Source organism: Coregonus lavaretus, assembly GCF_964263955.1.
Source record: "Coregonus lavaretus genome assembly, chromosome: 31".
Classification (NCBI taxonomy): Eukaryota; Metazoa; Chordata; class Actinopteri; order Salmoniformes; family Salmonidae; genus Coregonus; species Coregonus lavaretus.
Genome location: NC_140018.1, coordinates 14,904,750 through 14,930,134, shown reverse-complemented (window position 1 = coordinate 14,930,134; position 25,385 = coordinate 14,904,750). Strand labels below are relative to the sequence as shown.

The 25,385-nt window shown below is 44.9% G+C and overlaps 1 pseudogene across 1 annotated transcript in view; it reads left to right on the top strand.

The window, feature by feature from the left end:
- The window catches only part of LOC311106778 (androglobin-like), an 89,773-nt pseudogene extending 65,174 nt beyond the window's left edge, over positions 1 to 24,599 (top strand). Inside the window, exons 19-23 of the transcript in view lie at positions 10,321 to 10,508; positions 10,698 to 10,863; positions 15,442 to 15,569; positions 23,550 to 23,701; positions 24,438 to 24,599. The product of the transcript in view is annotated as an androglobin-like (transcript). The remainder of the gene's footprint in view (positions 1 to 10,320; positions 10,509 to 10,697; positions 10,864 to 15,441; positions 15,570 to 23,549; positions 23,702 to 24,437) is intronic.
- The last annotated feature ends 786 nt before the right edge of the window (positions 24,600 to 25,385 follow it).

The window sequence follows — 25,385 nt, the reverse complement described above, 5'->3', positions numbered from 1 at the left end:
TCTCGCTCGCTCTCACTCTGTGAAGAATTTTCCCTGTGACCTATCTGTGGGCCTCTGGGCTGCAACAGAGACTTATTGATGAGGCTGCCACTCTGACTAACACACCCTGACAGGTGAGGGGGTGGGGGGACAGGATAACACACACATATACACACACACAGATACCCCGTCCCACATTCATACACAGACACATCGACCCACCCACCTGCTCCCCCTCGAACATCCAAACATCTCCACAGTGACAGGTTTCCAGTTGAGGGAGAGTGTAGCGAGAGGGAGAGAGAGGGATATAGGGTATTTTGGAGGTGAGAGACGTGGACAGACTATTTATTACCAGGGCTTGGAGGTTTTCTGTCATGTCCAGCCTGTCAGAACACAATATTGAGGCCAGGAGCAGAGACATGAGACATAGAATTCCAGCACTCACCAAACTCCCCTCTCCCTGTTACACCCACAGACATGTTATTAGGACAATACACAAATTCCATCACAACTACACCATACCGATAGAGGGAGTTTTTCCTGACTACTGGTTGTCCAAGAAAATGTGTTGTTTTGGTAGAGAGCACCCACACCCCCCCCCACCCCCCACACCCCTCCAGATACCTAGATACCATATTTATCACAATGACTATTCCAGCCACTGACATACTGAATTACCAAGCCTTACATTTTAAACTCACTACACTTTTCAAGGCACGTTTGGGAACACATTTGAAAAAGTATGAATTGGCCCCTAATTTTTATCTCTGACATCACCAACCGATGTCTCAGGCTCATTCGAGGCCACTCTGTCTGTGTTTAGCATTAGCTACCTCAGATGCCCTGTCTGTCACACACAGTCGTCTCTCTACAAGATTATTTGACTTTTTCATCTCCCAAACCACAGCCCGGCCTGTAATGGCTCTATTGATTTGGAGAGGGCCTCTTAAGCAGGGGGACTGTGCCAGATGAGAAACGCCGGTCATTGAAACGTCCCTTGACTCTCTCTCTCTCTCTCACACACACGCAGCAGTGCACGCACACACACACACACACACACACACACACACACACACACACACACACTCACACCTCAGTGACAGAGCCAGGAGATATGAAGTATTACATATTTTATGAATGGCTCCGGTGCAGGGCTAGTGCAGCAGAGGTGGAGATGAGTGTCACAGTGAATTTGAGGTATGAAGGGCTTTTTTATTTTCCGTCTCAAATTATTTTATAAAAAACCTCATCTTTTTACCTTCAAGTAGGTCAAGTATTATAACGATGTTCTCATGTTTTTGGCTTCAAGTGAATGTCTTTCATCTTTTATGGATGTCTGCTACTTAACTGAGTGTGTGTGTGTGTGTGTGTGTGTATTCTAGGCATAAAATAAAATTTCAGTGCCTCAAAAACAGAGATGTGAGCCAGTGTGGAATCGGATGCAGAGAAAGAATGCTGTGTCCTTATTGAGGTATATTTTTTGTCAGCTAGACCAAGATAGCACACACGCACGCAGCACGCACACACACACACACACACACACAGCAGAGAACACAACACAAAAACCCAATCTCACACAGCACACAAAAACATGACACATCTCATTTAGCCAACACACTAAATACTGGGTACATATGACAATATGGCTTGGCACACTGTTGTGACACTGTGCCAGCCATGTGCATTGTGTGGCATGGAAGCAATTCATTTCACCTCTTTCCATGCGTGTCCAGAGTCTATCCCTGTCCTCCTCAGTGAGTTCTATGGCCGTGGCTTAGCCTCACAGTGGAGGGGAGGGGAGTATTTTTCCACATTGTGTTCCATCTTCTCCAGGTGGTACCATCTGCTGTTTATGCTCTCTCTGCTCCAATCGGCTCGCGGCGTCTGCTGAATGACCCGCTGCCTGGGGGTGAGGGTTGTGTGTGTGCGTGCCTGTGTGTGTGCGTGCCCGCTAGTGATGGGGGGGAAATATCGATACAGTTACATATCGGGATATTATTTTTGACTATATATCGTATCATTTTGACAATGTCACAATATTATTTTTGCGCTAGTTGGCTGTACCTGCACCAAAACTCCAGTATTTTTCCTTCATAGCTTGTTCTCTATCTTCATTTTAAAAAGGGAGCCAATTTGTTTTCAGAACTTTTATTCCATGACTGAAAAAAACTTGTTTTCTCATGGCTTTCTTGTCCTTCGGCAGCAGACATACGGTGAGCAATATGATTGGAACATCCAATCGCAATGAAATCACAGTATTGAATCGCAAGACATATAGAATCGTGAGAATCGCAATACATATCGTATCGGCGCCTAAGTATCGTTGTCACGCCCTGGCCTATATAACTCTAGCTAGTTTGGTCAGGGTGTGAATATCTATGTTTGTATTTCTATGTTTGGCCGGGTGTGGTTCCCAATCAGAGGCAGCTGTCGCTCGTTGTCTCTGATTGGGGATCATACTTAGGCAGCCAGTTTTTCTGCCTGTGTTGTGGGTTTTTGTTTGTGTTCGGTTAGTGTGGCTTGTTAGTGTTAGCCTTCCGACGTCACGTTTCGTTGTTTTTGTATGTTTATTAAGTTCAATAAACATGGAGGCATTTCACGCTGTGTTTTGGTCCTTCCCGTTCATCAACGAACGTGACAGAAAAACCCACCACCAATGGACCAAGCAGCGTGCCCAGAGAGGATGGACCTGGCGGGAGATGAGAGAGGATCTGGCAAGGAAGATGGAGGCCCTGAAAGGGATCAGGGTGGAGAAGGAGAGACAGCCCCAATACATTTTTTTGGGGGGGCTAAAAGGGTGGTCGGAGAGCGACAGAGAGGAGCCCCGACCACTGCACTCGTGGGGGCTCAGAGAGGAGTCCTCACTGGAGGAGGACGGGGCGCGGAGTGTAAAGGACGGAGACAGTCATAGACCTCCAGCGCCGGTTCCCAGTCCGGTACGCCCCGTACCTGCTCTCCGCACCAAGCCAGTGGTGCGTGTTCCCAGTCTGGCCCGGCCTGTTCCTGCTCCCCGCACCAAGCCAGTGGTGCGTGTTCCCAGTCTGGCCCGGCCTGTTCCTGCTCCCCGCACCAAGCCAGTGGTGCATGTTCCCAGTCTGGCCCGGCCTGTTCCTGCTTCCCGCACCAAGCCAGTGGTGCCCGTCGCCAGTCCGGCCCGGTCTGTTCCTGCTCCTCGCACCAAGCCAGTGGTGCGCGTCACCAGTCCGGCCCGGCCTGTTCCTGCTCCTCGTACCAAGCCAGTGGTGCGCGTCGCCAGTCCGGCCCGGTCTGTTCCTGCTCCTCGCACCAAGACAGTGGTACGCGTTGCCAGTCCGGCCCGGTCTGTTCCTGCTCCTCGCACCAAGGCAGTGGTGCGCGTCGCCAGTCCGGCCCGGCCTGTTCCTGCTCCTCGTACCAAGCCAGTGGTGCGCGTCACCAGTCCGGCCCGGCCTGTTCCTGCTCGTCAGACCAAGCCAGTGGGGCGCGTCGCCAGTCCGGCACGGCCCGTGCCCGTTCCACCGGTGCCTGGTTCGGCACTGGTCAGCGGCTCCATTCCGGAGCCAGAGCAGTCCGCTCCACCGGTGCCTGATCCAGCTCCGGTCAGCGGCTCCACGCTGGAGCCAGAGCAGTCCGCTCCACCGGTGCCTGATCCAGCTCCGGTCAGCGGCTCCACTCCGGAGCCGGAGCCGTCACAGGGGCTGGAGGCCCACCCGGACCCTCCCCTATTCAGTCAAGTTTGTGCGGCCGGAGTCCGCACCTTTGGGGGGGGGGGGGGGGTACTATCACGCCCTGGCCTATATAACTCTAGCTAGTTTGGTCAGGGTGTGGTTCCCAATCAGAGGCAGCTGTCGCTCGTTGTCTCTGATTGGGGATCATACTTAGGCAGCCAGTTTTCCTGCCTGTGTTGTGGGTTTTTGTTTGTGTTCGGTTAGTGTGGCTTGTTAGTGTTAGCCTTCCGACGTCACGTTTCGTTGTTTTTGTATGTTTATTAAGTTCAATAAACATGGAGGCATTTCACGCTGCGTTTTGGTCCTTCCCGTTCATCAACGAACGTGACAATCGTGATAATATCGTATTGTGAGGTCCCTGGCAATTCCCAGCCCTAGTGCCAGTGTGCATGTGACACACCCCCAGTACAGTCAGAGTCGGAGCTTTGAAGTGTTTCCACTCTCCTCAGCCTTTTAACCCAGAGAGAAGCTCCCCATAATATACTTCTGCACTTAAATAAAACCGACAAGGTTGTTTGATGAAGAAATGTAATAATCATAACACATTATTGTAACTAGTATATGTTACTGTTGTGACGAGGTGTGAATGAAGGAGTCAGGCGCAGGAGGTAAAATACCGAAGTCCAGAGTTTATTCCGTTTACATAAATAAAACGCACCCAGCGTCAAAATGAAACTATCACAAGGGAATATATTCCACCTTGGCAATAACCAATGGAAGAGAGCTACTCGCTCTCACAAATACAATCACTTACAAAGACAAGGGGAACAGAGGGAACACTTATACACATACTAATTAGGGGAATGATCACCGGGTGTGTGTGATTGACAAGACAAGACATGACAAATGGAGTGATGAGAATAGGATCGGCAGTAGCTAGTAACCCGGTGACGACGAACGCCGAAACCTGCCCGAACAAGGAGGGGAGGCAGCCTCGGCGGAAGTCGTGACAACTGTATTCTTCTAGAGAGCTCATAATGGACTGATTACGTACATTACCTGTTTCACACATTGATTATGCTTGTCAGTTCAATATCATTTCTGAAGGAATTCTGGCCAAATGTATCTGCCTCATATTCTGTTTAACCCCTCTTTCTCTGTCTGTTTGTTTGTCCCCCTCTCTGTGAGTTGTTCCCAGTGTGTTGATCCTCAATTCCGTAACAGGCTCCAGATAGGGTCAATGCTCTAGGTCACCCTGGTACAATTCAATTAACATCCTTCCCTTCCAACATGATGTGTGTCCTGTCCTCACCTTGTAGCTCTTACTCACTCACAGCCTCCTGTGTGCTGCTTTCACCCAACACAGACAAACCCTGTCTTTGTTAACTCCAAAAATGTTTAGTGAAGTTGAAAAACTGAGGTTACAGTGTCATACAGTTACTCTCAGCCCTCTCTATACCAAATAAGTGATCTCCCCCCAGGAGTTTTGGTGCCATTTGTATCAATCGTCTCAGAGTGCTGATTTAGGATCGGTTTGAACTTTTAGATCAAAATGAATTTGGGCTGTGACAGTAATTGAATAACCGTGTAACTGATGGTTCTGCATTAGGACCGTCAGGAAAACAAAATAACCATAAAAAACGCTTAAATAGGCCTACATTCATTTTTGAAGAAAAACAATGTTGTATTCACTTTATTTTCACATAGATGAACTTTCCCTAATAGCGGGAGTGTTTTCTAATGATTATAAGCAATTGTTTTGCTAACTTAGTCTGTTTATTAAACTTTCTACATTTCCTCTTTCCAACTGTTGTCACGGTTTCGGCCGAGGCTGCCTCTCTTCCTTGCTCGGGCAGGCTTCGTCGTCTCCGGAAATACTAGCTGCCACCGTTGCATGTTTCTATGTTCGTTTGCTTTTGTCTGATTGTTGTCACACCTGTTATCATTTAGTGTCATTAGTGTCCTATTTAGTTCTCGTTGTGTTTGTCAGGTGTTGTGTGTGATTGTTTTACTGTCGTGCCGGTAGGCTGGATATTTACTGTTTGCTCGGTTGAGCTAGTTTGCTCCTTCGTTTTGGAGTATTTTGTCGCACCTGTTTGTGAGCTTGTGTTTACGCCTACGTGCGGAGCTTTTGCCTCAGGGCATTTATTTCGTGTTTGTTTTGCTGTGCCTCACTAAAGTCTGTTGGACTAACGTACTGCGTCCTGCGCCTGATTCCACCCACACCCACCTACATCTACCTTGACAACTGTCCTTTGATGCGCCAGAAACCTATAGGGCCAGGCTATGGCACTTCAGTAAAAACAAATGTTTAATGTGTGGACTTTCTTTTATACAATGCACGTTTCCATTGCTTGCTAGTAAATAAATAAATCGGTCTTCTTTTTTTTTAAAGGTTGGATGTGTCTCACTTTTCATGAATTATTCAACAGCAGTCAACAAGGTTGTTCTAGCTCTGAGGCCTATAATGGGCTAATGTTGTGTCAAATGGACATGTTGGACATGTTGTGTGTATTTGTTTCTATTTTACTGATTGTACATTTCATCTTCATACTATTCCATAGCTGTCTCTCTCCCCTTCATATTTTCCTTGTCAATTTACGAACTTATAACCTACTTCCGGAAAGCTTAAGGTAGGCCTAGGTTTTTTAATATGTTTTAAGGAAAGGAAGAATATTTGCTCTTGTGTCTGACATACGCTGGTGGTTGACGGATCCTTTTATGGGGGTGTGCGTGTGTGAGTTTGCTGAATCTCTCTCTAGGCCTATACTGTGTGTCCATTCAGAAAGTTTCCTAAAGTAGCCTGTCTGGACTCCATCTCTTTAATAAGAATCAAACGCTCCTGTCATGATTTAATCTAGTAAAAGGCCTAATTTCAGTAGCTTAGGCTACATTATTTCGCTCATTACGGCGTCCTCTCTTTGATGAACATATGCCAATGCCACTGCCATCAAATGACCGCAGCAACAGGGTTTGTGACGTTATGCGAATATTTCGGGAAAAGTGGAAAAAACCCATCAGACTTTGTTTGAATTGTTTTGTGCATCGAAATAGGATCCGGATTTTATTTTTTATATGCAGAAAAGCCAAAAGACAAGGACAAAATAGGCATATATCTTGATTTTGACTCCGTTAATGTTGTGTCAAAACGAAAATGCAACAGATCCTCTCCAACCTGGCATTTCTTAATTTGTTTATTAATATTTATAAGTAATGACCTGAATAATAACAATGAAATGCCATGATAATAACGAAGTGTAATGGCTTGTTTTAAATAGGTTGAATTAAGCATATCCATGTAAACAAGTGTACAAACAGAATCCTGACCTCTCCTTTTTACACATGGCCTTATAGGCCTAAGACTACTTATACGACCTATGCTATCACAGCCTGTAGCTGAGCAACTCATCCAAGCCTTTATTTCATCCCGTCTGGACTATTGTAACGCCCTTTTTGTTGCTGCATCTGCCAAGTGCCTAAACAGGCTACAATATGTCCAGAACTGTGCTGCACGTGTCCTCACTCACACCTCCCCCCGCAAGCACATCACTCAAGTGCTGTTCAACCTCCACTGGCTCCCCATATGCTCACGCATTGACTACAAAATCCTGGTTCACAGCTACCAAGCTATCCACAACTCTGGAACCAAGTACCTGTCTGACCTCATTCTACCCTCCTGCCCCACACGCACCCTTCACACCTCCAGGTCCATCTCCCTTCAGCAGCCTTGCAGTAGACTAAAGCCTATGGGTGACAGGGCTTTCAGTTGCACTTCCAGACACTATTAGGACTGCAGAGTCTCTGTCCTCCTTTAAGGCACATGTCACGCCCTGACTCTGGGGACTCGTGTATGTTGAGTCAGGGTGTGTATGTTCTATGTTGTGTATTTCTATGTGGATATTCTATTATGTGTAGATCTATGTTGGCCGGTGTGGTTCCCAATCAGAGGCAGCTGTAGCTCGTTGTCTCTGATTGGGGACCATACTTAGGCAGCCTATTGGCACTGGTGGGTTGTGGGATCTTGTTCCAGTTAAGGTTTGTTGTGTTGTGTTGTGTTGTGTTGTTTTGCGTTGCCTTGCCTTGGACTTCACGTTTCGTTTTGTTTGTTATTTTGTCGTTGTTTTTAGTATTTAATAAACATGTACGCATATCACGCTGCGCCTTGGTCCGTCCCGTCTGTAAACGAACGTGACAGAAGATCCCACCAAACGAGGACCAAGCAGCGTGTTCAGGAGCAAACGCCGGGAATTCAACAGGAGGTTACATTAGTAGATGTCCTCCTCGGTTGGGGGAGAATTACGGAGGAGGAGGCCGTCCGTTACCGGAAGGCGATGAAGGAGGATGCCCAGGTAGGAGAGGAGAAACGGCGCCAACAGTGCCGACGACGGAGACCCGAGAGGCAACCCCAAGAACATTTTGGGAGGGGGGCACACGGTGTGGACGACGAGGCAGCAGGAGGCCGTTAAAGGGCGGATCTGCAGGTTAGGAGAGGAGGCCACCATGTTACGGGGGCTATTGGTTCAGAGGGAGCAGGAGTTATTCGGTCAGAGGGAGGTGCTACAGGAGGCTAAAAGGGAGAAGGAAAGTGTAGAGGCACGGCGAGAGGAGCTGGTTAGGCAGCAGAAGGAGCGGGGGTTTATAAAGGAACCCAGTCCCGCTTCTCGCACCAAGCAAGTGGTGCGTGTCGCCAGTCCGGTCCGGCCCGTTCCTGCTCCCCGCACCAAGCCAGTGGTGCGTGTGTCCAGCCCGGCCCGGCCTGTTCCTGCCCCTCGCACCAAGCCAGTGGTGCGCGTCGCCAGCCCGGCCTGTTCCTGTCCCTCGCACCAAGCAAGTGGTGCGTGTCGCCAGTCCGGTCCGGCCCGTTCCTGCTCCCCGCACCAAGCCAGTGGTGCGTGTGTCCAGCCCGGCCAGGCCTGTTCCTGCCCCTCGCACCAAGCCAGTGGTGCGCGTCGCCAGCCAGGCCCGGCCTGTTCCTGCTCCTCGCACCAAGCCAGTGGTGCGCGTCGCCAGCCCGGTCCGGCCTGTTCCTGCCTCTCGCACCAAGCCAGTGGTGCGCGTCACCAGCCCGGCCCGGCCTGTTCCTGCCCCTCGCACCAAGCCAGTGGTGCGCGTCGCCAGCCCGGCCTGTTCCTGTCCCTCGCACCAAGCCAGTGGTGCGCGTCGCCAGCCCGGTCCGGCCTGTTCCTGTCCCTCGCACCAAGCCAGTGGTGCGCGTCGCCAGCCCGGCCCGGCCTGTTTCTGCCCCTCGCACCAAGCCAGTGGTGCGCATCGCCAGCCCGGCCCGGGCCTGTTCCTGCCCCTCGCACCAAGCCAGTGGTGCGCGTCGCCAGCCCGGCCCGGCCTGTTCCTGCCCCTCGCACCAAGCCAGTGGTGCGCGTCGCCAGCCCGGCCCAGCCTGTTCCTGTCCCTCGCACCAAGCCAGTGGTGCGCGTCGCCAGCCTGGCCCGGCCTGGCCCGGCCTGTTCCTGACCCTCGCACCAAGCCAGTGGTGCGCGTCGCCAGCCCGGTCCAGCCTGTTCCTGTCCCTCGCACCAAGCCAGTGGTGCGCATCGCCAGCCCGGTCCGGCCTGTTCCTGCCCCTCGCACCAAGCCAGTGGTGCGTGTGTCCAGTCCGGCACGGCCCGTGCCTGTTCCACCGGTGCCTGATCCAGCTCCGGTCAGCTGCTCCACTCCGGAGCCAGAGCAGTCCGCTCCACCGGTGGCCGGTCCAGCTCCGGTCAGCGGCTCCAGTCCAGACCCAGACGTCAGCCCCTCTCCAGGTTTGGGTTCTCCCACACCAGGGTCCAGACAGGGCTTGGTACTTCGTGGGAGGAAGGAGAGGGGAAGCAGCGCGCCGAGGTCCAGACCAGACCAGGGGCGCAACAGGGAGGCGGAGAGTAAGTGGTCGTCACGCCCTGAGCCGGATCCGCCTCCGAGGCGGAATGCCCACCCGGCCCCTACCCTGTTATGTTTATGTTGTGCGGTCGGAGTCCGCACCTTTGGGGGGGGGGGGGGGGGTACTGTCACGCCCTGACTCTGGGGACTCGTATATGTTGAGTCAGGGTGTGTATGTTCTATGTTGTGTATTTCTATGTTGATATTCTATTATGTGTAGATCTATGTTGGCCGGTGTGGTTCCCAATCAGAGGCAGCTGTAGCTCGTTGTCTCTGATTGGGGACCATACTTAGGCAGCCTATTGGCACTGGTGGGTTGTGGGATCTTGTTCCAGTTAAGGTTTGTTGTGTTGCGTTGCCTTGGACTTCACGTTTTGTTTTGTTTGTTATTTTGTCGTTGTGTTTAATATTTAATAAACATGTACGCATATCACGCTGCGCCTTGGTCCGTCCCGTCTGTAAACGAACGTGACAGCACAGCTCAAGACCGTGCTGTTCAGATTAAATGAATTATTATTATTCTGAGACGCTTGATACACCTGGCCCCTAATCTCATCCTCTATTCATGCAGAATTGGACTGGACCTAGCTCCCAACTATATATTAATTGCATTACAGTATACATAACATTACATCATAATATATACAATATATACAGTTACTTTTGTATGGCTAGCAGTATTTTCCATCTGTAGGAATGGCATTGATGAATCCACATGTGTTATCAATGATGTAATCACAGGCTCCATAGGTGATATAGGTGAGTGTGTGTGTGTGTGAGAAACTAACCCTCATGCGTCATACCCACCTCCCTGTAGCGTGGGTACACCTTTGTGGTGGAGGCCCACACTCCTGACACACCCCTCGTGGGGGCCAAGTGGAGGATGCGTCTGATTGGCTCACGTGACCTGCTTCCTGGTCTGGCACGAGAGGCTCCGCTCAACAACTTCTCTGTGAAGGAATTACAGGATTAGTACAGTCCCAATGACAGGAATGTTATCTGCAGGTAACATAACTGAATAATGACAGTGTAAAACATATATAATTGTAATCAGTAATATCATTAATCGGGATATCATAATTGCCTGTTGTCCATGTTCTGTGCTGATCACACCTCTGATAATTTAGGCCACAGGTCACATGGTGAGGAAACCCTCCTGGCTCTACCAATAATAAACTCTGTATATTGTGACAGGTATTCTATGAAGGTGCCGCGTACCACATCGGTACGGTCCAGTTCCAGATGTCCAAAGCGGACGTTCACATCTGTCTCTCCGCCCTGGACCATGAGGAAAAGGTGACCAGTATCACTGGGAAAGTCTACGGGGTCATCCCGGTTTTCCCATTCTATCATAACAACAGTGAGTCACATTATTTCAAGCAGGGATGGAAGACAAGACAGATGACTCATTGTACTTTCATATATTTCCTGTGTCACTGGCAATCATGATTGACAGAGTAGAAATGAGCTCAGTAGGTGTTACGTCATATCAGTGTATTCTCTTTGTTCATGATGTACTGTCCTGTCTATAACAGTCATTTACCTGTACTGTGATGCACCTATCACCTTAAAGAGATATCTGCCAGCTCTCACAGCCGTCTGTCTCAGTGTACCGTTATACCATATACAGTGTTTATGTCATTGTCACAGTCTGAATCATGCTGTCCCTAGCCTCACACCAGGCACGTGACACCCTAGAGTAGTGACTCTCTGACTGCCAGAGCCAGCCTCCCTCCCTCCCTCACATACACACACACACACACACACACACTCCCTGATACTGCCATGTTTGCTCAGATAGATGACGATATAGGTTATTCTGTTTTTCTCTAGTGAGTCTACGACATTACCAGTTTGTTGTCAATGTTATGATGACTGTGTGTCTTCCGCTCATATTCTGCCAGTCTCTCTCTCTATCTCTATCTCTATCTCTATCTCTCTATCTCTATCTCTCTATCTCTATCTCTCTCTCTCACTGTGTGAACACAGCAGCAGCATCACGCCATGGTCTCAGAGTGATGTATGTATGTCTGTCTGTCTGTCTGTCTGTCTGTCTGTCTGTCAGCCCTAAAATATGCCATGAATCCATTAATAGACTGTCAGCCAGACTGTCAATCACCCTCAGACCCAGTCCGGGAGGCACAACATTCATCATGCAATGTTGTTTTTCTGCTACTTAAACTATAGTGAGGGGCAAGTAAACAACAACTTAGGGTGAATGTCCTCTGTTGGATTGGGCAGGGGGGTCTCTAGGAGTATCTCAGAGCTGTTCAATTCGTTATTAGTGAGTTGGTCTAGGGACAAATGGTAGAAAAGTGAAACTGAGGACTAGATATTCAATCTAGCCTGCATAAACTTTTGAGTATGTATAAGGCTGTGAAAGTGCTAGGTATATGAAAATGTATGCACTCACTAACTGTAAGTCGCTCTGGATAAGAGCATCTGCTAAATGACTAAAATGTAAATGTATACAGTGGGGGAAAAAAGTATTTAGTCAGCCACCAATTGTGCAAGTTCTCCCACTTAAAAAGATGAGAGAGGCCTGTAATTTTCATCATAGGTACACGTCAACTATGACAGACAAAATGAGGAAAAAAAATCCAGAAAATCACATTGTAGGATTTTTAATGAATTTATTTGCAAATTATGGTGGAAAATAAGTATTTGGTCAATAACAAAAGTTTCTCAATACTTTGTTATATACTCTTTGTTGGCAATGACACAGGTCAAATGTTTTCTGTAAGTCTTCACAAGGTTTTCACACACTGTTGCTGGTATTTTGGCCCATTCCTCCATGCAGATCTCCTCTAGAGCAGTGATGTTTTGGGGCTGTCGCTGGGCAACACAGACTTTCAACTCCCTCCAAAGATTTTCTATTGGGTTGAGATCTGAAGACTGGCTAGGCCACTCCAGGACCTTGAAATGCTTCTTACGAAGCCACTCCTTCGTTGCCCGGGCGGTGTGTTTGGGATCATTGTCATGCTGAAAGACCCAGCCACGTTTCATCTTCAATGCCCTTGCTGATGGAAGGAGGTTTTCACTCAAAATCTCACGATACATGGCCCCATTCATTCTTTCCTTTACACGGATCAGTCGTCCTGGTCACTTTGCAGAAAAACAGCCCCAAAGCATGATGTTTCCACCCCCATGCTTCGCAGTAGGTATGGTGTTCTTTGGATGCAACTCAGCATTCTTTGTCCTCCAAACACGATGAGTTGAGTTTTTACCAAAAAGTTCTATTTTGGTTTCATCTGACCATATGACATTCTCCCAATCCTCTTCTGGATCATCCAAATGCACTCTAGCAAACTTCAGACGAGCCTGGACATGTACTGGCTTAAGCAGGGGGACACGTCTGGCACTGCAGGATTTGAGTCCCTGGCGGCATAGTGTGTTACTGATGGTAGGCTTTGTTACTTTGGTGCCAGCTCTCTGCAGGTCTTTACTAGGTCCCCCCGTGTGGTTCTGGGATTTTTGCTCACCGTTCTTGTGATCATTTTGACCCCACGGGGTGAGATCTTGCATGGAGCCCCAGATCGAGGGAGATTATCAGTGGTCTTGTACAGTGAGGGAAAAAAGTATTTGATCCCCTGCTGATTTTGTACGTTTGCCCACTGACAAAGAAATGATCAGTCTATAATTTTAATGGTAGGTTTATTTGAACAGTGAGAGACAGAATAACAACAAAAAAATCCAGAAAGACGCACGTCAAAAATGTTATAAATTGATTTGCATTTTAATGAGGGAAAGAAGTATTTGACCCCCTCTCAATCAGAAAGATTTCTGGCTCCCAGGTTTCTTTTATACATGTAACAAGCTGAGATTAGGAGCACACTCTTAAAGGGAGTGCTCCTAATCTCAGCTTGTTTCCTGTATAAAAGACACCTGTCCACAGAAGCAATCAATCAATCAGATACCAAACTCTCCACCATGGCCAAGACCAAAGACCTCTCCAAGGATGTCAGGGACAAGATTGTAGACCTACACAAGGCTGGAATGGGCTACAAGACCATCACCAAGCAGCTTGGTGAGAAGGTGACAACAGTTGGTGCGATTATTTGCAAATGGAAGAAACACTAAATAACTGTCAATCTCCCTCGGCCTGGGGCTCCATGCAAGATCTCACCTCGTGGAGTTGCAATGATCATGAGAACGGTGAGGAATCAGCCCAGAACTACCCGGGAGGATCTTGTCAATGATCTCAAGGCAGCTGGGACCATAATCACCAAGAAAACAATTGGTAACACACTACGCCGTGAAGCACTGAAATCCTGCAGCGCCCGTAAGGTCCCCCTGCTCAAGAAAGCACATATACAGGGCCATCTGAAGTTTGCCAATGAACATCTGAATGATTCAGAGGAGAACTGGGTGAAAGTGTTGTGGTCAGATGAGACCAAAATCGAGCTCTTTGGCATCAACTCAACTCGCCGTGTTTGGAGGAGGAGGAATGCTGCCTACGACCCCAAGAACACCATCCCGACCGTCAAACATGGAGGTGGAAACATTATGCTTTGGGGGTGTTTTTCTGTTAATGGGACAGGACAACTTCACCGCATCAAAGGGATGATGGACGGGGCCATGTACAGTCAAATCTTGGGTGAGAACCTCCTTCCCTCAGCCAGGGCATTGAAAATGGGTCGTGGATGGGTATTCCAGCATGACAATGATCCAAAACACACGGCCAAGGCAGCAAAGGAGTGGCTCAAGAAGAAGCACATTAAGGTCCTGGAGTGGCCTAGCCAGTCTCCAGACCTTAATCCCATAGAAAATCTGTGGAGGGAGCTGAAGGTTCGAGTTGCCAAACGTCAGACTCGAAACCTTAATGACTTGGAGAAGATCTGCAAAGAGGAGTGGAACTAAATCCCTCCTGAGATGTATGCAAACCTGGTGGCCAACTACAAGAAACGTCTGACCTCTGTGATTGCCAACAAGGGTTTTGCCACCAAGTACGAAGTCATGTTTTGCATAGGGGTCAAATACTTATTTCCCTCATTAAAATGCAAATCAATTTCTAACATTTTTTACATGCGTTTTTCTGGATTTTTTTGTTGTTATTCTGTCTCTCACTGTTCAAATAAACCTACCACTAAAATTATAGACTGATCATGTCTTTGTCAGTGGGCAAATGTACAAAATCAGCAGGGGATCAAATACTTTTTTCCCTCACTGTATGTCTTCCATTTCCTAATAATTGCTCCCACAGTTGATTTCTTCAAACCAAGCTGCTTACCTGTTGCAGATTCAGTCTTCCCAGCCTGGTGCAGGTCTACAATTTTGTTTCTGGTGTCCTTTGACAGCTCTTTGGTCTTGGCCATAGTGGAGTTTGGAGTGTGACTGTTTGAGGTTGTGGACAGGTGTCTTTTATACTGATAACAATTTCAAACAGGTGCCATTAATACAGGTAACGAGTGGAGGACAGAGGAGCCTCTTAAAGAAGAAGTTACAGGTCTGTGAGAGCCAGAAATCTTGCTTGTTTGTAGGTGACCAAATACTTATTTTCCACCATAATTTGCAAATAAATTCATTAAAAATCCTACAATGTGATTTTCTGGAGAAAAAAAATCTCAATTTGTCTGTCATAGTTGACGTGTACCTATGATGAAAATTACAGGCCTCTCTCATCTTTTTAAGTGGGAGAACTTGCACAATTGGTGGCTGACTAAATACTTTTTTTCCCCACTGTATAAGACAAACATAAGTCAAGATACAGCATAAGCATTTAGACTGGTTTGATCGATTGTCGTTGTCACTAAAATACCCTGACACACAGGCAAAAACCTTGACACTTCAAGGCTGCTCTTTCAATCTACGATTCCTCTCACGTTCATCTCTCTGAAAGGGCTAAAGCAGTTTGCTGACACTTTTCTTTCTATTGTTATTTTGTTTCTTTGAATTGGAATTTCAATGAAAATCTATATTTGTGTTTTGCCTGTCTCAGCCGCCTCCTGTGGATTGACGGATGGGAAGCAGAGCCAGGAAGAGGCCAGAGTGACAGGCTCTACCCAGGGAGGAAAGGGCCAGGAGGGCATGGCCACGGAGACTTCCCCCTGACCGACCAGACCCATAACCAGAAATTTGGATAATAAGATTGATTGAAATTTGGATATTAAGCTGATAGAAAATTTGGATAACAAGAGATTGAAATATGGATAATAAGCTGATTGAAATTTGGATAATAGGAAATATAAATGTAGCTATAACGTACTGAGTGAATGAGAGCTGTCAGGGGACTATCTCCAGTGTGAATGTGAGGATGTCACATTTTAGAAAAAGCTGTTGAACTACAACTCAATGCCTTCCTGAAGACAAATAATGTATACGAAACGCTTCAGTCTGGTTTTAGACCCCATCATAGTACTGAGACTGCACTCGTGAAGGTGGTAAATGTGACTGACCGCCTCGATTCGGTCTTGTTTAGCAAAATTGGAAATTGTGTTTTTTACATTGGATAAAAGTAGAGACTCAGAGCTAGAAAATTGTATATCATACACTGCAGTTAAGGAGCAATGGGAAAGTAATTCTGCTTTGAAAGTTGATAAACTTGTAACTCCACTTTTTAGAAAATGTCTCTTGAATGTTTTAGTACACCTACTGGAGAGCTCTTCTTTGTCTACACCCATTCAGCATCATTCACACCCTCTTAAGCCTTAGCCCCACCCATCTTTTAAGGATTCACATGTGAGGCCATGTGGTAAACACACGTTATATCAAATAAAATCTGTTTATTTTTCACATGCACAGGATACAGAAGGTGTAAACGGTACAGTGAAGTGGTTACTTGCATAGTAGCAATATCAAAAACAGAAAGTGTCCAGATAAAAATATTGTATTAATATTTTATCATTATTAGATGACGCTTACCCGACCCACTTGTCTAAATTGATGGGTCATGTGAAGGAAATTCTATAACCACCCCCCAGCCACATCTAGCTAAGTGGATGAGTCACTATTGTCTAGACATGTACATATGTTCATGAAATACAATATATGGCCGTAATCACCCACAGACACACCTGGCTAATTTGATGGGTCATGTAATAATCCGGCCCAAGTGGAGTCTTTTGTTTAGACATGTAGCTAGCTAGGTAGCTAGCTAGCTAGCTAAACAATGAACCGGAATAATCCCAACTCATACTACTACCAATACGATGAATCTGCATGTAGCTAAAGCTAACAAACTAGGTTCAATGTTAGCTAGCTAGCTAACATTAGGCTATAACTAGCAATGCAACTGACATTTACTCCTGAGGTGCTGACCTGTTGCACCTTCTACAACCACTGTGATTATTATTTGACCCTGCTGGTCATCTATGAACGTTTGAACATCTTGAAGATCAATCTGGACTTAATGGCCATGTACTCTTATAATCTCCACCCTGCACAGCCACTGGCCACCCCTCAGAGCCTGGTTCCTCTCTTGGTTTCTTCTTAGGTTCCTGCCTTTCTAGGGAGTTTTTCCTAGCCACAGTGCTTCTACATCTGCATTACTTGGTGTTTGGGGTTTTAGGCTGGGTTTCTGTATAAGCACTTTATGACATCTGCTGATGTAAAAAGGGCTTTATAAATACATTTGATTGATTGATTGATTGATTGCAGGTTTTGTTTTTTGGTTATTCATTGTCAACCTTTAAAAACCGAAGCCAGACTGCAACATTTTAGTAGCTTAGCTAGGACTGTGTCTGTACTTTCCCTCTGCTGAAGTTGAAGTGGAATTCACCAATGCCAGCGCATCAGGCTGTGATTTAATAAAGTAGATGACTCAACTGTTGACTCACTTATACTCGCTTCTGTGTCCTATTCGGCCCGCGGGCCTTGTGTTTGACACGTGCGCTAGCCTATTAGCCACGTTATGACTGACTTGTGATCATTGCCCTTGCTAGTTTGATTGTATTGACATTCCCAGCCTTAGTTACAGTCGTCTGTTTTTTGTTACAAATATTGAGCCATTGAAACTGAAACAGTGCATCCCGAATGGGAGGAGGCAGCAAACAAGGTACCAGGCCAGCTGTGATTTACAACCCGATAGCAATATTTTTTGGACTACCAAGAAATGTATTGGTGAATTATATTAGTCATGCATTGAACTGCATCCATCTATTCTACCAACAATGCCTAAAATATAACCTATTTTTAAAACCTCTTATGAAGTTGATTTTGGAGCATAAACGGGGAATTTGATATTTCTTACTGATATTATGATTGTCTGTTTGTTTCATATCTGCAAAGTAGTTAAAACACTGTCAGTTCCACTTTAATAGGATCTCTATGGGCCTAATAGTCAAGGTTTATTGTTTAACTTAAAAAATGTATTAGCCTACCTTTTAATGTGGCATAATCACAACCAGTCATTATGTTTTCATCTGATTGTCAAACAATTACTTCAAAAGGCTCCTATGGGCTATCTGCACACATTACTCAGAGATGGCAGAATGACATTTATTTTTCTGCATATAATTTCTGACATTTGGTAGGCTATTTGTTAGTCAACTTGTCTATAATTAGATACAGAATACTAAATAAAGCCTTGCTCACCAGAATAATGTCATAAATCGCTAGAATGATCAATGCATCATCAACAATCTAATTGATATTGGTAAAGTTTTCTCTTAAATTTCTGCTTCTCTCACGGAGCGAGGACGTTTTGGGACCAGGGAGATTCCCAAATGACATCAGTTTGACCGGTTTTAAGGAAATGAAAAGCTATGAAAACGATCAACATGTTTCAGTTCGTCTTGGATGCATATTTTATGTTGTTAAAAATTAAATACTGTCAGATTTTATGTCGCTGACAGAAATGGCATGTTTAGGCTACACAACAGGTTTCTAAGCCTACATTTGCATTCTCTCAAGATGGTGAAATAAATAAATGATATTTTACCACTCCTGTTTCCAAGACAAAATGTACAGTAGGTCAATAATTTTACCGTGAGGAACACTTAATTCTGCAGGAGTTAATATTATAATAGGCTACATGTGAGGCCTACAGTCAGTGTCCAGACTTCAGTTACTATTCCAATTATTAGGCTACCCCACTCTAAAGTAATTCCGGCATCCATACTGTGCCATTTGATAAGTGCAAAGAGACATCACTTACAAAACACCCCAAAGTGTTATGAATGACATTTGGTGATTGTCATTCATTAGGCCTACACAAGTCTTGTGACCTGAATTGATGCATAGACTGCTGTCCGGGTGCGTCTCAGTCTCAGCAAATCATCTCTGCCTTGGCAAAATGTCAGTGTTATCATTGAACGACACAGCATTTTGAGCTTATTCCACTAGTTTTCAAGTCTATTCACTCATTTTCATGTGACTGACATGCGGTAATGATAAATAGTGGTGTAATAGCCTACAGTTTTCTTGGAATCTATGTTTTAATGATTGTGATTGGCTCATGTTTTACCGGTATGGCGTACCCCCACTATTTATTTTGCCGGTAATCCGTACCGGACCGTTACGGCTTACTTTCACTCCTGAGTATGGGATAGGTATAGGTTGGTTCACACTCATTGAGTGGTTATCTGAGTGACTTTGTACCCTTCAATGGATAGAGCTGTCTTTAGGTGAAACCTCTCATCAGAGGCAGATTATGGAGCATTTTCTCAACTCTGTAACGTCAAACAACAACAACAACAACAACCCTGTAGCATCAATAGTAATTAGCTACTAGCTACCTGCAGATCAGATGGAGTGATGTTTAGGAGCAACAGATAAAAATGAAGAGGTATTGTTCAAGGTGCTGCTTGCCCATATAATGTAAATGTTCACTGGCAAACTGCTTTTACATCAATCTACATGGCATACTGTTAGAACTATGTTATACATCTTAATTATCACAAAGGCACAACTAACTTAATGTGGTATTCACGGTGTCTGTGTCTCTGTGTCTCAGGGTTGTTCAGTACATACTGTAGCACAGGCAGTGGCATAGGTTCTGGTGTTTCTCTGTGGTGGGGGTGGTGTTGTTATGATGTTGTTCTCTTTCTCTCTCGTCTCAGACAGAAATGCTATTGCTGTTATTGTTGACTGTATTCCCTGTATTTCAAGGTCATATGTGTATATCACAGGAGGTTGATGGCACCTTAAATGGGGAGGACGGGTTCGTGGTAATGACTGGAGTGGAATAAGTGGAATGGTATCAAATACGTCAATTTGCTCTGTTCCAGCCATTATTATGAGCCGTCCTTTGTATTTATTTTTCATACACATGAAGGGGGATATGACGTGTAATGAATTCTTGAATTTTCTCAGACAAAAAGAATAGTTTGAATCCTCTCTTCTGTCTTGTACAAGTTACTCACTAGCCAATGACACACTTTGTCCCACACTTCACCCCATCTGTGGTCAGGTAGACTACTCCACTGTCTGATGGAATAGGCTAACATCCCAAAGAGATATTAGGGTTATTTTGGGTCAGGTTTAAACTTTCCTTTACAATTATACAGAATATTTGGGTTGGATTCACATGATTCATTCATATGATAATTCAGATAGATCGCCCCCAATATGCATCAGATTAGTAATCACATTTCCATATTGCATTTCAGATGCCCTCAATGTTTGCATGTTGCATCTGAAATGTGCCAGATATGCAGCAGGCAGGCGGGTCTCTCTGTTCTCCATGTGACTAGCCATTGGGCTGCAATCACATCCCTAATGCAAGGCAAATTAATACAGCTCCTTTAGCAAATCACTGGATGTTAATTGGGAGGCCTTGTGGCCCCTCTGAATGAGGCCATAACCCTGTGTCGTTGCTACTGCCTCTCAGACGTCTTTGGATGCTGCACAAATTAGACGGGCGAGGGAAGAAAATTAGAGCTTTGAAATAGACTAAAATCTGAGAGGATAAATGAATTGAGAGATGGATATTGGTGGGGTGAGGGGGAGGTGGGACTGGGCGAGTGCAGACCGATTTGCATGACTGTCTGAAGAGAATGGTTTGCCCAATAATGTTAGAATCTAGAGCTCTAGAAAATAACTCCTATACCCATTCAGTTTGCGCGGCAGAAAATCTGAAGAAAGGTTCACTCTGTATACATGTGCGTGTGTGTGTCAGTGTCCATCGTCTTGAATTCTTGAATTCTTGAATTCTCATGCCTACCGATGTGTATTGATTCTAAAGGAAAAGAGTCCCATTTGTCTAATAGATATGACAGACTGTTTTAAAGTGCTGATCATTAGTTAAAAAAAAAAGACTGGTTTATTGAATTTTCTGTGCGTGTGCATGCGTGTGTCTGTCCACACACACACACACACACGTCACCCCCTCCCTCCCCTCCCCCAGTTTTCCAATAAGCCAGTAAAATTGGGTCAATAACAATGAAGTCGGCTTTTTGCCCCATGGTGCCCTGGGAAATATCTTGGCAGCAGGAAAGTGAATTAATTTAGCCTAGTTGAACTCTGTCTCAGCGGTGAGGGAACTGCCTTGATCATGCTATCCACATGCTCATGGTTACTACATGTTCTCAATGTAGCACTGTTCTGCTACTGGCCTTTGAAGCCTCCCATTACACTTGGAATGATAGCAGGTTCTCTCAGCCAAGCCCTTGCTGGAATGATAGCAGGTTCTCTCAGTCCTTATTAAACTGGGAATGATAGCAGGTTCTTCATTGACTTGGTCCTGGTTAAATGACAAGGAAATGTTCTGGTTGATGCATCATGGATGTAATTGTAACATGTAGGCTTTTATAATTACATTTACATTTTAGTTATTTAGCAGACACTCTTATCCAGAGCAACTTACAGGAGCAATTAGGGTTAATTGCCTTGCTCAAGGGCACATCGACAGATATTTTACCTAGTCAGCTCAGGGATTTGAACCAGAAACCTTTGGGTGACTGGCCCAACCACTTAACCGCTAGGCTACCTGCCGCCCCTGCCCCTTACAAGAGGGCAAGGTTGATAGTCTCATTAGGATACAGGTTGGATAAACATTGAGCACACAAAATATTAAGAACACCTGCCCTTATTGATGTCACTTGCTAAATCCACTTCAATCAGTGTAGATGAAGGGGAGGAGACAGGTTAAATAAGGATTTTTAAGCCTTGAGACAGTTGAGGCATGGATTGTGTATGTGTGCCATTCAGAGGGTGAATGGACAAGACAAAGTATTTAAGTGCCTTTGAACAGGGTATGGTATTAGGTGCCAGGCACACCGGTTTGTGTCAAGAACTGCAACGCTGCTGGGTTTTCACTCTCAACAGTTTCACGTGTGTATCAAGAATGGTCCACCACCCAAAGGTCATCCAGCCAACTTGACACAACTGTGGGAAGCATTGGAGTCAACATGGGCCAGCATCCCTGTGGGACACTTTCAACACCTTGTAGAGTCCATGCCCCAACAAATTGAGGCTGTTCTGAGGGCAAAAGGGGGTGCAACTCAATGGTAGGAAGGTGTTCCTAATGCTTTGTACACTCAGTGTAGGTGTACACATATAATTAGGATTTAGAATACTAGAATGGGTATGAACCTTGTTATGATGGGATAAACGTCTGCCATATTTTCAGGGAGTTGGTCTACCATGGTTTGCCAGTGCTGTGATAAGATATTGTGTAAAACAATACATTTGAAGAATTTATCTGCACTGTATGTTTGTTAGTTTTAGAGGAATGATTCCATTAATTGTTCATTATAACTGCCAACATGCCAACATTCCATTCAAAGATTGCAGTCAATCCACAGCCATACACTGGCTGAAATCAGTTGATGATAGGACTTACACAAGTTGTAAATGCAACAAATACTGATATTGTATCATATAATAGCACTCACAGCTTTTCCCCCCATTTTTTTTACATTTATGGTCTGTTTACATATATTCTAGAGGCTATTTATACAGAACATTTGTATACAACCCGTATAAACTGTATTTATAATTATATGACAATCCTTCTATTACATAATTGATGATATCACACGCCTTACTTTTATTTTCCTGCATAAGTAAAATCAGGATTATTCCACTACTGCCATTCATTCCAATTAGACTGGTTTGGATTTCTCCCTGACCAATATGGCTGACATTTTCACCCCATTCTGTGGGTGTACAAACCAACAATGACACATACAAATACATATCCAATACTGTATATAGTACAGGGCAATATCCAAGCTAGTTCTGTTGGGCAGCACTGCTAGCCATAGCCATGGTTTAACTTCCTTACCTTGACATTATTGTCTGTGACATGTAAAAAACATCATTTTTTACTCGACATGGATGCTAATGATAGTGGTGAGTTGTGATCAGAATGGTTTGGTGAGGTGAGTATAATGCTCCGTAATTATCAACCCCTTCAGTAAAGATGACAGGTTGTCAGTTAAAATGATGGATTATCAAGCATTTCTAATGGAGAAGGGGGAATAGCAGCTATAGCCTTGCAATGATTCACAGTAGTAGTAGCTTACACAGTCCAACAGTGCCATCTAGCACACTCTCTGTCTCCTACACACACTGACTGGTGTGCTGTACGCTTTATCTTTACTCAATAGAGTGTGAATGGACTTTGAATGACTAAATTGGTCGTAATACCTTTGGATTAAAAACACAATTTCATATGATTTTAATGGCAGGGGAATTGCTCGTCATTTACCTGCCGTTTTAAGTCGAAATGGAAATGCACGTCGGTTGTTTTTCTAAGGAATTATGATATTGCACAAATGCCGTTCCCTTGTAGAAATGTTGTTTTGAATGGCTTTGTATTTGCCATGTGTTGTAACTCCACTGTGTAAACAGCAGTAAGGCATTAGACCATGTCAGGAATATAGACCTAAACAAGCCAGATACACAATGCACAGAATACTCTCACAGAATAATGTACTCACACAATCTCTTATAAAGACTGGGAAGTTATTAGGATACCAATTTATCTATAAGGCTTGGGTTGCTGCTAAGTGCTTTTTTGACATACTGTGTGTATTTGTAGTAAGAGCTATACAAATACAAATACATGTAATTTGATTGATAGGTTAGTGTTCAGTGCTTGTACCTGTCCTGCTACTGACCATCTGATCGTTGACCTCGGTTCTTATTGGTCCTTGGTCATAGTGCACGGGGAGAAGCACGAGGACCCGGCCACTCCGGTCAGTGCTGACTCCCAGAGCAGCGAGGGCCAGAAGTCATCCAGGCCCAAGGGCAGCCACAAGGGCAAAGGGGACAAGGACAAACCCCCAGCCAAGCCTGGCTCCAGGATGGAAACGGTAGGTAATAGTACACACTGACAGCTGACCACCACTGATTAATATACCATATGCTGTCTACACAGACATTACAACTAGGAAATATGTTCATTACCTGATTAGGACCGAGTAGCTACTCCTTTGTTTATTTGGGATTCAAAGTATTGTTTGTGCATCTACTAAATGGTTGTGTTAGCTGTAGCTTTGGATAAAAGCCTCTGACTAGCCTAATAAGTGTATTCTATTATCTCATGACAGAGCAGACCAGTGATCCGGTCATCTCTGTATGGTTTTAATAGATCTAACTACAGCTGTAGCGCTGACCATACATACTCTGCTCCCTTCCTAATTGCTTTTCAGTCTCCACTGCCTCTTTGTCAAAAACACTAAAGACGATGCCATTTAAAAGGCAGATTTCTCTTTAAAAGCTCTCTCTTGGAATACATTTCCATTTTTCTGCACCGTTGATGCAGCGCAAATTGAAAGAGAGAGAGAGAGAGGCTATAATCTTTGAATGGATGAGCTGAGAAATGATCCTCCATGATGTGCCTGGATGAGACAGACAGGTGAATACAGCATGCCTTGGAGCTCTGTCTTTCTTCTCTCTTTATACAAGACTGTCTGACTACAGCACCATAATTAGAGAGCGATATCGGGCCATTAGGAAACCTGTAACCTCTCCCCTGAAGCACATGAAGGCAATTTGTGTGCGTGTGTGTGTTTGGGTGTGTGTTCACGTCCATCTGTGGTTGTGTAGAGCCTGGACCAGTCGAAGCCTAACTGGACGTTACGTGTGGTGAGTGACCAGTGTGAGGCGGAGGCCATCGAGGTGAGGAAGGACTTAGAGAGACAGGATGAGATCAGAGCTATGAAACAGGCTTAGGAGACCGCTGAGCCTGGCAGGTGTTTAGAGGTATAGAACACACTCAATAGTCTATCTCTCTCTTTTTCTTTTCCCCTCTTTCTCTCTCTTTCTCTCATAATATGGTGATTGAGTATTAATCAATAGTAACAGATGTAACAGTATTGATGGTGTTGTGATGTGTTTTCAGGCCCTCCAGTCCAAACTACAGTTCATCAACACACTCAATATATTATATATTATATATATATATATTATTACAAATATAATAATAATAATACTAATACTAATAATAATATTACACACAAATATAAGCCTTCCACAACCATAAGACCCACTAATTATTTAATTTGTTCATCAAAATAGTTTAACCTGCTTTTTTATTTATTTATTTTTTACAATAATCACTGATCTGGCTTTCAAGTCTGTCTATGAAAATGCCCTTTTTTGTTACAAATTTAACTAGAACCATGCATAATGCACATTCACTAATAATGACTAACTTCTGGAAGCAATAGGCTATAGAAAATGAACACAGGTCTCATCAACAATCTCTCAAGCCCACATGCTAGTGATTAGCCAGCTAATCTTTATATTTCAAGTTTAGCCAACCTGGATCTATTTGCTAGCTAACAAGGTTGAACAGTTGAATTGTTATGAACACACCCTTCTGTCTGTTTCCAACTGTTTGAAAAGCATGTTAGCCTGTCCACTTTGTTCAGATGTTGTAATCAAGTGGCCTAGCTTTTTTCTCAGAATGAGAATGAGTTGCCAATTCCTTATATAATTGTGTTTATGCTTATTGAACATTTATAAAACACAGACTATCAATCAATCAATAAA